Below are 16,544 nucleotides of genomic sequence, written 5' to 3' on the forward strand. Positions count from 1 at the left end.
TTCGTATACAGGCCTTGTTTTTAAAACGTTCGCCAACAAACACACTTTCTGTTCCAGAAAAACAAACTGCATCCACTACTTTTGTAATGCTGGGGCAAGTTATGTTGAAGAAAGCTATGTTTCACTAACAACCAAAAACACACTTCTTTAGAGTCATTCTTCTCAAGCGAGTGAATGAAGCGTGAAAATGGGCGTGCTCTTCCCAACCCCTCTCTCTCTCTTTCTCTCTCTCTCTCTCTCTCTCTCTCTCTCTCTCTCTCTCTCTCTCTCTCTCTCTCTCTCTCTCTCTCTCTCTCTCTCTCTCTCTCTCTCTCTCTCTCTCTCTCTCTCTCTCTCTCTCTCTCTCTCTCTCGTCTACCCTGTAAAACCTAATGCCTTTATTGTTTCACACTATATCCATTTGTCTTTTTGGGTATGATGCGACAAGGTTTGCACATCAGGCAATTTTCACCATTCTTCTCCTCACATCTTCACCTCTCAATCTCTGTCAGCTTGAATGGGAGCAGATGGACATATTCAGGTTTCTCCAGAAATGTTTGATTGGTTTTCTGTTGGACGAATTGTTTATTTAGCTGTTTTTAACTCTATGTATTTTCAGCGCTTAGATGTTTTTGTTGATCATACACGTATCATACAGAAATCATGCACGTTCAGTTGAATTTACCACAGGCTAACTTCACTCAAAGTGTAGTAACACCTATAACCAAAATGCTACTCTTCTAACTGGGTTTCTGTGTAAGAAAGTGCCACAAGTGTAAGACAGAAGTGCGCTTCTTTTATCAGAATAATGTCTCCTTTCTGAATGTGTGGAGCCCTACTGGGGGTTGTTACAGCTGAACTTGTACAGAACAGTTCAGACTACAGGTGGTCCACAGGATGAATTATCTTGAAACTCAGTTGGTCTTTCGTTGGTCACAGCCTGTGCTCTTGCCATCTCTTCGTGTTTCCTATGTTCTTGGTACAGCCTATACTGTCCTCCTCCTCTTTTTTCTGACCCTTTTAATGTAATTAGTAGGATTTAGTCAGCTGAACTCGTTTTAGAGTGACCATTGTACACAATGGAAATTTGACTTCTACAGTGTTTACTGCTTATGTTATCATGTTTGACTTCAAATCAAATATTTGTTTTGTAAGGTATTCATAATTGCATCCTCTTTTGTCACGAGAGCATCTTTTGTGTACTGCTAATATGTCTGTAATTACAGTTCCTACAAGTGCTTTGTTAAAAAGCTTCATCTTTTAGAGTTCTTGCCAAAGTTTTTGTTTGAGCATCAGTTGGGTTTATTCAGCTGGTGATTTATACAAAAATCACTGTTCCTTTATCTTCTCACCAGTTACTTGGCAGCTATTGTGTGTTTGGAAAAGAAGTGATAACTTTAGCCTAGTAATTTGTTTTGACTCAACATCTATCTTTGTAGCAAAAATGAAGTGAAGTATCTGTATTAACCAGTAGGTGTCACAATAACACCATGAAAAGAAGGCATTGAGGCAAGTACGTTTTCAAGATGCTTGAAATGCTTTCATAACCAGTTCATTTTTTGTGCCATCTTTAATTTTAAGATGAGCTGCATATAGCTGATAAAGAAAGTGAGGTGATAAGAAGGGAAATGGGGGTTTTACTTTTAAATCCAACAATGACTTTACCTTTCTTGTTTTTTTTCTTCTTCTTTGTTTAATTTCTTTTGTATACTTCCCTGTTTTCCTATAATTAAACCGAAACTATGACATTGCTTTGGATATTTCATTAACAGATGGACAGTAAACAATACTTGTTTTAGTCTTACTTTTTTCTTAAAGTTTTTTTTTTTTCAAAATAATTTTTTTTAAAAACATTTTTTAAGTTTGGTAGGATGATGGCGGTGGATTGGTAGGATGAGAGACTATTGATGTTTTTTTTCAAGACTGACAAATGTTAAAACTTTACCATGCCATTCTGGCAAACTGTAGCTACAGGGAAAAAAAGGAAAAATGTAAAACCTCAGTTTGCCTTTGCAGACCCTCTAGATGTTCTTAATATAAAGGTTAATGAGGCAACTTAGAAAGTGACCATTAAATGTTGCTGGGTAAGTGGCTGGATATTAGAACAGTTGAATTCATGAAAGAAGTTTCCAGACCCCCATTTAGTGCTTTTTTTTTTTTTTTAAGAATTGGATGAAAATTAATTAAATGTACGAAGAAGTTTCATGGCAGTTGTTTAGTGATTCTTTAGTTATTTTTGAATTTTTTGCATTTTCTGATTATATGAGCATTTTGGATTTCTTCTCACAATATTCTTAGCACCGTATTTCATAGCCTCAAGGTCAAAAGAAAAAAATATACAGACTTCTATTTGCACACAAGAAAGTATTCAGTTTAGCATATAAGACAATGCACACTGCCATCAGCCCATTTCACAGTGTGGTTTCTTGGACTATACAAAAAATGTGTTCAAATATATAAAAAAATGTTTTTTCTTATATAGATCCTTGAACTTTGCAAATTGTGTCATCCGCCCATTCCATGTCATGTTTTCTGTGCTGTGAAGGAGAATGTGTTAAATTGGACATTGTGCTTTAATGTTTTAAGTGCTACTATATGAAAAGCTTAATTTTGAGCAAGTGGATCTCTGCTAATTCATGTGCGTCTATGCTCTTGTTTTGTTCATAGTGTTGCAAAAACAAAACAAAAAGCTAGAAATTTTTAAACATGCATAAGCGTGCAAAAATTCAGTGCATGTGATTAGTTTCTTGAGGGAACAAAAAATGTCTTGTGTATATTTTTGTATTTTTATTTATTTAATTTAACTTTTATTTAGGTTGTCACTTTGAGAAAATCAATGAGAAAAAACCTTGAGAAAAGAGAAATATAATGCTCTAATAACCATTCATGCTAAACATTTTTTTGAAAATCTACTAACAGGATAAAATATGGAATTTTAAAATGGAAAATGAGTAGGAACCCTGCCAAAAGAACCCTTTTAAGTGAGCAATCAGTGTGAAGAACATTTTAATAATCTAAGGAATCTTCTTCCACCATAAAGAAACTTATGTTCAATGGAAAAGTTCCATGAATGTTGAAGGATTTTTATGGATTAGTCAATGCCAACAAAGAACATTTATCATTAGAAGGTGCAGCTGCCAGTGGAGGGGTTCAAATTTGTTGGGTCATATTCCAGGCTACCCTTCAGAAGGCATTGTCCTGGGTTAACCGTTCAGTTCCCCCCATCTGTCTCCAGTAAGGGAGGGGGACAGAGCAAGAGAGTATGTGAGTGGGAGAGAAAAAGATTTTAGCGCAGCTCATAATGCAACAAAAACAAGACAACATAACATGGTGAGGGTCAACCAAATGACTCTCATTACCGCTAATTATGACGCCAGATTGATTTCTCTGTTGCGGACTTGCAAGAATGCACTTGAGGATGAAAAATAGGGAAGATTTGAGCTGGAAAGAGGGAAAATAAGCCCAAACAAGCACAAATAAATTCAGCTTTTGTAGTTGCCTTTATACATCCTGAGCCAAAACAACTAGATGGATTTTACAGGGAGCTTTCATTCTCATGCTGTTCTGACAGCCCCCTGCCTTCTCTTTACCTCCCTACATTTGGACTAGAGGAGTCTGAGCAGCTTAATGTGCAATGTTCCCACAGTGATGGGTAGACAGTACCGCTGTGGTGCCGCAGGACTTGTTGATTGAGATTTGGAAAATTTAGTTAGAATCCTGTCTGAATGTCACAGGATGACTTCTTCTGTTGCCAAGACATCCTCACATACAGTAAGTGTCTCTAAAATTAGCAACGTAGGAAAAGGAACAAGGACAGAAGTCAGAGAGTATGAGTTTGTATGGCCGAAATGGAGGCTGCTTTTACCTCACTGTAAGGCCAAATGGCAGCATTGGGCTTGCTGAATAGAACAATGTGGAAGAAGCAATTATAGAAGCTGCCAGTGATGCTTTTCTTTATCGCAACATGTTCTGCTGCCTTAATGGTGCATTTAACTTTAGCCTGACCTAAATGAAAAGGATGTGACTTTTCAAACGCAGGAAACAACAATGTCAGGGAAAGTAGGCGCAACTATGAAGGCCGGAGCAATTATATGCAATTTTCATCATCCTATTGCCTCTGTTGTCACATATTTTTTTTGTGTTAATTTGTAATAAAAGGTAATTTCCTTATTCAGCTTCTGCCACTCAGGTCTCAGATATACTACACCTAGAGTTTTCTAAGTAAGTCAAGATTACTTGTTCCCCTTGGTGGCTGCACTTATTACCTGGTGTGATGAAAAGCTCACTGGAAACTAAGCTGTCGTCAAGGCCAGCAGGACGTTGTCTCTTCCAACTGTAGCCTGAATTGTAGGCTGTATGCTTTTCCTTGCATTCTACAAAAGAGATTTTGATATGTTTTTTTTACCTATTTGTTCTGATGCTTGCTGTGACTTTAAAAAAGGACGATGTTAGTCAAACAGGATCTCTTACCTTTTTTTTTTTTTTTTTTGAAGCATTGGATTATGTAAATCTTTAAAAACAGGATTGATATTTTCAAATTCTATACAGGTATGGCATTTTGACAGAGAAACCATTTAAAAACAATTTAAGCCTACAGTGTAAAATCTAAAGGCAGGATAGGTGATATGGTTCAAAAACATTATGCTGGTTTAAAGTCTCTTCACATCCCAATTGCAGTCACTAAGTTAAGTGGTCTAAATGTATTACACTAGTGCTGTCAAATGATTAATTACATACAAAAAAGTTTTTGTTTGCATAGTGTGTGTTCTGTTTATTTATTGTTTTTACATAAATACATACACATGCAGTATATAATTTAATAACATACATGCGTGTGTATGTATTTATACATAATAAATAAACAGTACACATTATGTAAACAAACTTTTTTGTAATAGGACAGCACGATTATGAAAAATTTAATATTATACTGGAAAAAACCTTTAGAAGATAACCTGTAGAAAAAACCCCCACATTTTAAGCACGCAGAACAACATGGACAAAAGTGGTTTGAACAATTAATTTTCACTTTGAAGGATTACATAATGAATTAATGTTTGTAACTGTAATTGCGATTAGAAAATCGAATAATAGTGCAGCCCTATTTTGTATGTGATTTGATCGCAATGAATCATTTGACAGCACTATTTACACAAAGTATTTATATCATCTGTGATAGTCATAGGACTATACAAATGTTTGTCCAATCATATCCCTTGGATATAGACCCATAGACGCATAGATACTCCATTTGACTACTCCAGGCATGTAGATGTGGCTGCCATCTTGGAGTGATAAACTTGACATCATTCACCATACTGTAAGTTTACACAAAGATGTTGAGTTGTTGTATGCATGATTGTGGCATTTTTTTGGATATTCAGTGACGACTGTGGTGAATGATGTCAAGACCATTATAATATGTCAGACGGCTTATATATAGCGGCCCATAAAAACAGTTGCTAATGAGGCATCATTTTTTATAAATTAGTCAGTCAGGGTTTTTAATGAAAATATTACGGATTGTTAGGAAGAGTCACTTTGACAGTATGCCAATGATAACAGTACAGAGAAAAGTATGATCCAACCGCATTATTTTTGTGCCGATGTCACACTTACGTCACAGTACTAGCTAGAAGCACAACTAAGAGAAACTAGAGGTGGCCAAACTAGCACAGATTTGGCTACATAAGGGTCTTAAATATGATCTTGTTGTGACGTTGGGTGCCAGAATCTATGTAATACGGGCTTCAATTTTAAGTTTTAAAGCATACCTGCTGCCACTGCCAGATAAAAACGACGACAGCTGCTCTTAAATGCAATAAAATGAGTGATTGTCAATATGCTCACGTTTGCAGATTATGCTTCTTATCAGAAATGGTTGAATAAAGCAGGCTTATTGTCTTTTATTCTAGTGGATATATAGGGGTGTGCGAGTATATGGTCTGTAATAATATCGCAATTGCTTTACTGCTGTACGAATTGACATTTATCGAGTATTTAGCAAATAACATTCCAAAAACACTAGTGCACATCAAGAAACTTGGTTTTTAGACATCATGTTTAATATATATATATATATATATAAGTTACTGAATTCACATCATTGTGAAAAAAAGTAGCCTTTACTGAAAAGCAGAATACAATTTATTCCAATAAGTAAGGAGTTTTGCAAAAAACAGTTTGAAGTCTATTTGGATACTGTGTAGGACAAAAAGTCCTTAATACTGGAAGACGAAAATGGCCCCTGTAGATTTAGACAGTGATATTCTGTAGGGAGACAGTGCTCAGTGTCTGAGAACACTCCAAGCCACTGCAGTAGGAGTGTCTGTATTGGAACAGGGAGAGAGCATAGACCCCAGCAGCTACCGCATGAGTGTTCATGACTGGCATGATGAAAACCACTCTCTCTGACACACACACACACACACACTCTCAGAGATTGTTTCTTGTATCCATGGAAACAGTGCACGCAATAGAAACAGAACCAGAGTAGTGAAGATTTTTGTGGTCATCATGGTAGTGGGACACTGACGCTTCTGATGTTCTTTGGTGAGGCCTTCAAGTTGGGCTAGCTGACAGCGCTTCTGTTACGCTCCGCATCCCAAAGTGAATGTTGCATCCAAATGCAGTGACTGCAAGATTATAATCCTGATGTCTCTGAAGCTGTTTGGGGACAAGGCCTGAAGAAAGTGTGATATGGTTTCGGGATGGTGTCTTTCTCCCTCGTTCCTAACCTCTTGGCCCTGTCTGTCACTCCCCTGATGCGCTGATTGCTATGCAGCTCTGAACTTGCCTTTGGCTCTTTATCCCGACCCCAGCTGTATCCGTGGAGACCAGCTGTCAGCCCAGTCAATTCCCCTCTTCCTCCTGACAGACCGCATCGCCCTTCGGACGCAAACCTGGAGATTGGAGGAAGGCCAGAGATCTGCACACAGACTGAGGCAGAGATGGATACAAATGAAGACAGACGGATAAGCAGACATGCACATGCAGATGGATGTGTCCTGGCGCTGACGGAGGTGATATGTTATCCAAACAGAACTGATGTAAACTCACTTTGGCTCAGTCATCTTATTTTTGCCTGATTTTGATATCTTCAATGCTCCTGACAGAGTAATGTTCAAATTCAGAGAACTTCTTGTACACTCTTTAGGTTAAACTTAAAAAAAAAAAAAAAGTCAACCACTGCTGCAGAAGTAGATCTTTTTTTTGTTTTTGTTTCATTTGTAGTTGTTTTTTTTCCCCCCAACAAACATTTCAAACATTTGTTCCATTGCAAATGCTTTTTAATATAACAATTAGAGCGTCCCCTGATGTTAGGTTTTTTGTTTTTCCCACCAAAATTTTATGACAAAAAACTTTAGTTTAGTTTAAAATGAAATGCCACACGTTGAGAATGAACGAATGAATAAATAAATGTGTTATTTAGTTTGGACTGCTGGAAATACCCATGAAATATTTAGATATTAATATTTATTTATATATTAATAAGTATATAAATTAATATTTATTTATTCAAGTTTTATTATTTCCAGGCAACAGCTCCTTTAACGGTCTCTCAGCAATGTCAGATTCAGCACATCCCGTTCCACCGTACATTACAGCATATCAGCATTCATCTTAAATATCCGGTTCAGTCTGTCACATGCATATGAGACATGTATTCCTGTCACTCCACTCCTGTGACGTGTCGAGACCGGGGTAGTGATCTGACAGATGTCGATGGCATCTGCACACTGTGCCCGATTGCTGCACTGCCTCTCCGGTCTTGACGTCCAAGGTTAAGACAATCACTGGCAGGTGGGTGTGATTGAGCCTAATGGACTGCAATTGACATGATTAGCGTCTCTCACCTCTACCGAGGTGCTGCTGGATTGATTTTAATAGCTTCTCCTTGCAAAGTGTCGATGGAGAGATCTGTTTGGCATTCATGCATGTTTCGTTAAAGCTTCAGCTTGACCTGCATGCTGTTGGACCCCCTGCCATCTATTCACTCATTACTCATTTCCTCTTTTCTTTGACATGCAGAAATGTATTTGGCATGTACATTTACTGTGTTTTTTTTATGTGCTGTTTCATTTGTTCAAAATAAAGGCTTAAAGCTGCAGTATAAATTTACTAAGAGCTAGTGGTTTAAATGCAGTCCAAATTAAGACTGAAAAGTTGTCATTTTTATACTATAGTCTAAAGCAAAAATTATATACCTATGAAATATACATTAAAATTTTTTACAGTGTGATTGTTTTACAATATGGCTATAATACTGCCATTGGTGTTGTTGTTTTTGTTATTATTATTATTAATATTATTACGAATGGTTTCCTAAAGGAGTGTAAATTAGACTGAAAGAGTTTATCTTTCAGAAACAAAACAGAATATGGCTTAATAAATTACTAAATTATTTTTATAATTAAAAAAAAAAAAATGAATTTAGGGCTGTTATGTTCAGCAGAGCAAACAACACTTGGGTTTACTGTATGTGCGTCGCACTTAAACTGCTTTCTGCCGCCTGCAAACAGACTATTTTGAGGAGATGACTGATTGCCATTTACTTGCCACTTTGATTGCACTCGCAACACACAAATACACTGCAGACTCACTCCTGCTTAAATCCAAGGAAAGTCATCAACACTATTATCTCTTACATGTGTTTTATTTACTTGTGTAAATGCATTGTAATCATTTAAAACGCATGTTCAGGTTACTTTAGTTCCTCACCAAGTGCACACCCGAGTTTGTGTTACTTTCATATTCATGTGAACTGCGACTCAGTTCGAGTGTAACCAAACTTCTTCAGGTAGTCTCTGGTTGGGTACCCCGGTGCGCACCAGCATGACAGCTGTCACGCTAGCCAGATATACCAAACTCAGACGTCAAACGAACCAGAGTTCCCTATAAAGTTGTACAATTGTACAAGTCAATTCACTTTTTCTGACTTCCCTAAAGTTTTTTGGAGCTCTGTAATTTTGAACACTAATTAAAAAAGAATAATTAAACTTTTTAAATGTACACAACGTAGATGTTTTCCCAATCCCAAATTCAATTATTCTACATCTCATTTTGTATAAATATTAATGAATGTACATTTAATGCAGTTTTAACTTTCTGTGGATATTTTGATTGCAAGTTTACAGGTTTTTTTTTTTTTTTTTTTTGATACCGTGCGAAATCTAAAATTTAAATCTGTTCCCCCGTATATTTTAGATACTATTTTGTGATTTGTTAATAAAAAGCCACACCCACTATAATAATTATTATATTATGTATATACAGGTGCTGGTCATATAATTAGAATATCATCAAAAAGTTGATTTATTTCACTAATTCCATTCAAAAAGTGAAACTTGTATTTTATATTCATTCATTACACACAGACTGGTATATTTCAATTGTTTATTTCTTTTATTTTGATGATTATAACTGACAACTAATGAAAATCCCAAAATTCAGTATCTCAGAAAATTTTAATATTATTTAAGACCAATATAAAGAAAGGATTTTTAGAAATCTTGGCCAACTATAAAAGTGCGATCACGTACAGCACTCAATACTTTGTTGAGGCTCCTTTTGCCTGAATTACTGTAGCAAGGCTGCGTGGCATGGAGTCGATCAGTCTGTGGCATTGCTCAGGTGTTATGAGAACCCAGGTTGCTCTGATAGTGGCCTTCAGCTCTTCTGCATTGTTAGGTCTGGCATATCGCATCTTCCTCTTCACAATACCCCATAGATTTTCTATGGGGTTAAGGTCAGGCGAGTTTGCTGGCCAATTAAGAACAGGGATACCATGGTCCTTAAACCAGGTACTGGTAGCTTTGGCACTGTGTGCAGGTGCCAAGTCCTGTTGGAAAATGAAATTTTCATCTCCATAAAGTTGGTCAGCAGCAGGAAGCACGAAGTGCTCTAACTTCCTGGTATATGGCTATGTTGACCTTGGACCTCAGAAAACACAGTGGACCAACATTAGCAGATGACATGGCACCTTAAACCATCAATGACTGTGGAAACTTTACACTGGACCTCAAGCAACATGGATTATGTGCCTTTCCTCTCTTCCTCTAGACTCTGGGACCTTGATTTCCAAAGGAAATCCAAAATTTACTTTCATCAGGGAACATAACTTTGGACCACTCAGCAGCAGTCCAGTCCTTTTTGTCTTTAGCCCAAGCGAGACGCTTCTGACGCTGTCTGTTGTTCAAGAGTGGTTTGACACAAGGAATGCGACAGCTAAAACCCACGTCTTTTATACAACTGTGCATAGTGGTTCTTGAAGCACTGACTTCAGCTGCAGTCCACTCTTTGTGAATCTCCCCCACATTTTTTCCTTCCCTTCGCCTCTCTATTAATATGCTTGGACACAGCCAGCCTCTTTTGCAATGACTTTTTGTGTCATGCCCTCCTTGCGCAAGATGTCAATGGTCGTCTTTTGGACAACTGCCAAGTCAACAGTCTTTCCCATGATTTTTATGTATATAAACAATAAATATACAATCATTTTCCCACTATTAGCACTATAAACACATGATGTTGGGTTCATTCATACGTGACACCAGAGGGCACGCACAGAAAAAGCTATACCGTATATCCAGAGAAGTAGCTAGTGGAGTTATCGCTGTAATGCAATTAGGGTTCACTGCATACCACAACATCAAAGTTGTTGGATCAAAATCTAAGGGGTGCAGAGTGGTAGTTTTTGGGGTGGAGATGGGTGGGTTTAGGGATCAGGGGGAGGTTTAGGTATGTTAAGGAGGGAGTGCTTGGATCTGTATCCATCCAAACCCCCTGGATGTTGGAGTCTGCAGTGAGACGCTCCTCCTGTAATGGAGTGCACAGAAAATATAATGTTTTGAATGATAAAACAAAGAAAAACACTCCACTGCAATAATGTGTCTTTTATCACTGTTATCTAAGCTATTTTTTTCACAGTAGTCTATGGAACATATTTTCTGCCTCATTCTGTGACAAAAACCTACATTAGATCACAAAGGGAAGCATTTGACTGGTATTTTGAAGTAAAAATGTTATAACCTCTTTTTTTGGATAACGGGTTAAAAATTTGAATACAAGGAAAGTTTAGCTTTAGACAATTTAACTGAAGCATGTTTAGCTTAGTTAATGGCAGGCTAATTACTGCATTCACATGCTCCTCAGACAATCTTATATTCCAAGTTGTAATTTTAAGTCGGAAAACAACACTTACACTTGTGATGCAATGCCGATTTGTTGGGTTTGTCATTCAGGCATGGCACTGAAATGAGGCACCAAAATTCTCTTTCTGATTTAGTTTGGTAAATACTGGTTATGTTGGTACTGGTGCCATACAGGTACCGGGTTTCGGTACCCAATCCTAGTTACAAGATAAAAACACAGCTATTGGTGACATTGACAGAAATGGCCCTTCACTAAAGACTGATTTGAAGAATGGCTTATTGCAGTGTCCTAATAGTCAGTGTTATTTATAACATAAGCATGTGAAATGGCTATTGTTGTTAAATATGGCAGTAAGTCCTTTTTAATTAGACATGTGCAATGAGGGATTGAAAAAGACTAGAAAAATGAATGGAGGCAATCCATTTTTATTTTTTAAATGATTTATGTTTTCAATAAGGATGTTTGTATCCAGCTTGTAGTTACAAAGGAGGCTTGGTAGTTCTACTTTGTGTAACCTTGTTTGTATAAATGGGACTTTTCTGCACCAAAGGTGATTTCAGAGGTTACCTCGAATGACAATCCAGCCTTCTCAAGGCTCTCTTGCTTTCTCTGCCAATTGTTGCTCTAGCCTTGTTTGGAATGGTAACAAGAGGACTTTTCAATACCTTTCATTCATTCCAAGGGGAGCATGATTACTAATGCATAAAGAATAGGATTAGTCATGTCAAACAGTGGTTGCACAAGAGCTATATATTGCTTTTTGCTTTTATAATGATTCTCTAGACACATACCCGCAACACTGTTGCTCTGCTTTGTGCTAGCTATTGTCTTCCACATATGAGAACACACACAAGGCATATATTCCCTTACTGCTATGTATGAATAAATTAATCCCAAATTAACCTAGTTGACATTGTAGCCAAGTTTTTGTAAAGTTTCTATCTGTTTAACTCTTGTTAATTTTGTTAGGGGAATGTGTGTGTTTGCTTGCACTTGGCTCAAAAACTCAGTCCCCTGCCAGTTCTTGAATCTGTGACATCTCTCATGCTGTTTGGCTTCACGTAGTGTGCAATGTCTGAGTCCGAACATCTTGGTTTTTTATTTATCAGTAGGACTATGGATAGATTATCTGCTTTTTCAAAGAGAATCTTAGAATGCTAAATAAATAAAGAGGAATAAACCATCAAGTTTTCATAAACATTATTGCTTGGCTTTATCTCCCACTCTTTGTTCTCTCTCTCTTTTTTTTTTAACCAGTTATTGTCCTTCTTCATGCTTTACCTCTAATTTATTGTTTAGAGGTCTGACAATCCTCTACATTCCGAGCAAATCACTCGCATGTGCGACTAAATTTCACTAAATGATGTCTAATATTAGCCACTGTATAATAAAACATCAGATTTTATTTTCCAACGTGTGAGTTGGAGGCTAAGTATAAGTTTAATACAGATAGATTTTCATTCTCTGAACACACTGATTTCTGAGTTTCATTCTCCATCAAGCGATCTGTGAAATAGGCCCATTTCAACTCATCTCTGTGGATGCGCAGCGCACCTGTGTTTGACCTGCTGTAAACTGGAGTGTGAAGGCTGACGTCTCGTCGTTGCTTTGTCTTTCACACATGCAAAGAAAAAGAGAGAGAGTCGTACTATAGCATGTAGCATTGACACGTTACATGTAAACAACTTTTTTTTTCCTGTCAAGATAAGAGTTCCTTTTGAATTCTCAGCTTTTAAGAGCTGCCGGTTTCTCACAGAACTAAAGCACAGTTGATAATGGCATTGGGTGGTGCTCGACTATTATCATCCCTGTTTTGATTTCAGAAAATCAGTTTGAAGTGAACAAACACAACCCGATTAATATCATGATCCGAGCAGCTCTTTATTCCATAGTCTGTTTTATATTGTCTTATTTATTGTATTTTTTTTATCCTATTGCTTGTAATTAGTTTCTTTATTTCATAACTGTTTATTTATCTTCAGTGAGCTTCATTTTTATTTTTTGCTCTGTCTCTTTTAGGCTTGTTTTAGTTTGATATTGACGCTAGTAACAAGGATTATGAAAATTCTATGATATTGAAGATTTTTAAAGCTGTAGTCTGTAATTAATTTTTTTTGTCTCTAAAAAGTTTTGTCCTGAATCACTACGGTACACATAAGTATGGCTTTGGGTGGGTACTACTGCAGAGTAGCCCGGTACCTGTGTGATTGTAGTAAACATAAGCCGAGAGAAGTAGCTCTGTCAACAATGTTCTTTTGCAGGACACATTGGAAATGGAAATCTTTTGTAACATTCTAATTATCTTTGCTGTAACCTTTTATTTATTTTATGAATCCTTGCTGAATAATAGTAGTAGTATCCTTTTTTAATGTATTTCACATTTTTAAGCAGTTCATTTCTAATGAAATATCCGCTGAATTAAAATGCTTTTAATAGTGTTTTATTTTATTCAGGGCCCATCGCATTGAAGCACTGATGCTACATCAGATGCTTTTACTGTGGTTGTTTTAATGAGCCCAGTCATTTGTGTGAGGTTTGAGAGTGTGAAGGAAACCTCACTGCTCATTTCTCTCTCCCAGTTTACCCAAAGTATTATGTATGTGGGAAGGCAGCATCACACTCAGATGGAGGTCATAAATGCAGAACTTCCAGACTAAGCCTGTCACAAACTATTTTCTTTTTGGGTTATATTGCCCCAGGAATAAATGTGATATACAATCTAATTCTCATTTTAAGACTATTTTATTCCACTAACTGTAAAATAACAATAACAACAACAACAACTATTATTATTATTATTATTATAAAACCAAACAGTATTATTATAAGTACACATTTCAAAGAACAAAGAATTTAAATTCTGGCTTTAGATCTTTTGAATTTCTACTGTATTAAATATTTGTTATAACTGCATTTATACAGTATTACACAAACATGCACAGATTGACCTTCATAACTCATAATCATCTTTCTCATGGTCTTCATCTTGACTGTAGGTGGTCGGCCCACTATCGATAGCATTAGGTGCAGCGGACCACTGGCTGGCCAGGTGGTGTTTGGGTGTGTTGATCTCATTAGTACACCTGAACTCAATCCTTGCAGTTCGCCTCAGCTCTAATGAGGATCTCCCACTGCCTGCCCTTCCTGACACACAGACTGTTTTTGTTTGGGTTTGTCTGGACTCCAGTCAGAATGGTTTACCCTTTCTTGGAGCTGTTTTTTCCAACCCATGAACAGTATAAAATTTTAGTAACTGTTTTATGTGATTATACTTGTAGAATTATACCAGTTGGTCTGGTTATACAACTTTGGGTGTATGCGATATATATTGTCTGCAGTAATATTGTAATTTTTGTTTTAATGATGTGTGATTTGACATTATCAAGTAGCATAAACCATTCAAAACACTTTTACAGAGTATACACATACATTACGCATGCTTGGGCTTCAACTAACAGTTATTTTGATAATCGATTAGTTTGCCAATTATTTTTTCGATTAAGTGATTAATTGGATTAAAAAAGGCCTGATTTTCTTTTTTTCCTTTTTTTTGTTTTTTTTATTTGAAAAAAAAAAAAAAATTCTGTTCAATGTCCTTTAAACAAACATGTCAACTATATGCTATAAAAACAGCACTCGACAATGTCTTATGTCTTTCATAACAGCTTGCATTCTTGCTGGCATTATTTATGTACTTTTTGACTGAAAATGGGTATCTGGGGAAAAAAAAGAACACTATTAAGTGCTTGACCATTTTTTTCTGCCTAATAAAAACATCATAGACTAATAAAAACAGCATTTCTGTGTTAATCAACAGGTAAGAGTAATTTACTTAAAACACACACTGACTGATAAGTCACTTCTTTATCTCGTAAAAAGCATTGAATATTTATATTCAGAATTACATGTCGTATCCCTTTACAGTTCCTCATAATAAACATGCACAACATGTTGACTTTTATACTTTAATTTAATATTCAACAACAGATATTTCAGGACAGTCATGTTTTTTGTACTGTCTCATCGCTGCTGCGTTGTTCCATCCATCTTACACATGCGTGCACACATCTGCTACTCCAGCACTCATTCAGTAAAGATTTACTATCAGGACAGACCTTTATGGAAAAATTTTAACACTCGCTTGAATTTGTGACATTTAAAGAGGAGGATATGACCCTAAAAGTTTTTGCACTTAGGATGAACGTGCATCTGTCAAAGTGCCTGACAGGGTATGCCATTACGGTAATGCATTAGCTTAGATCCTGCAGCATCCCATTCTGTTTCTTCCACTGTTATAGATTCATTTTTGTCCTTTAGAAATGCATTATTTAGTGCTGTAATTTGATGTGTCTGGCTGAAGTTGGAAGTTTACTGTGGGTAGAACTGACTAATCGATAATGTGTATTGTCATCGATTATTTTCATTATCGATAATAATACATTTTATCGATTAGATGTTGTGGCCCTAGTCTATCAGTGTGAACTAACCTCCACACAGAATATGAAGAATATCACAAACCTTAAGATACCAGCACAAGAACACACTTAGCGAAATATGATCAAATTATCGTTAGCACTAAAATCCCCCCAAAAAATAATAGAGATATTTTTTTTTGACAATATCGCACACCCCAACAACTTCCTATAAAAAACTGGTGTGAATTTTGTTTCTGCTGTAACTCAGCTCAAAGACAGACTTGAAATTAATGTAATTTTACGTTTGTTTGCGCTTAATGAATTGAGTGCATGTATATGCTTGGAGAATGTGATAATTATCTCACGCTTATTCATTTAAATGGCTTTGTATTAGGGCAGTGTTACGTTTGAATACGAGTATGCACTTGGTGGGACGGCTTAAGGCTGTGAGAACGTCGGTGGGGAGTTGAATAACGAAACAGCGGTAGTCTAGACACGCCCCGGTGACTGTGAGAGTCTTTCGCTATTGTGTGAAGTTAATTAATTTCTGAAACATGACTCTTATGTTCTCAAGTACTTCACAGAGGGACTCTTGAACCTGCTGTTTCCGCTCAGCCATTTGTGGAAGAAGATTTTGTTTTCACCGAGAGGAAGCGATTTACCATACTTTCCTGTGAAAACCGATGTTTCGTGACTAAAATTAACTTGTATGAAGGAGCTGATGATTTAGACTGAGGGCGGGTTCGTGCCCCACATGATTCATAATCGATGTGCCTTGACATCCAAGTTGCTCCAGGGGTATTTTTACTCTGGCAACGTCATATGTGACCTGCTTCATAATTACAAGTTGTTAGGATCTAGAAACACATTTTGAAAGTTTTTGCTTTCCTGTAATATAGTTATCTTTATTATGCATTGTTAATCGGTGTGTCATTTTATCTTACACCTTTTACTCCTTTGATTAATCTGGTAGGGTAAGAATAGTCAAATCTAGCCTAA

At 36.6% G+C, this 16,544-nt stretch overlaps 1 protein-coding gene across 4 annotated transcripts in view; it reads left to right on the plus strand.

Annotated features, from left to right (window-relative positions):
- The window catches only part of diaph3 (diaphanous-related formin 3), a 250,472-nt gene that overhangs the window by 2,063 nt on the left and 231,865 nt on the right, over nt 1-16,544 (plus strand). The window lies entirely within an intron of this gene.

This window comes from Puntigrus tetrazona, chromosome 11 (assembly GCF_018831695.1).
Source record: "Puntigrus tetrazona isolate hp1 chromosome 11, ASM1883169v1, whole genome shotgun sequence".
NCBI classification, from domain to species: Eukaryota; Metazoa; Chordata; class Actinopteri; order Cypriniformes; family Cyprinidae; genus Puntigrus; species Puntigrus tetrazona.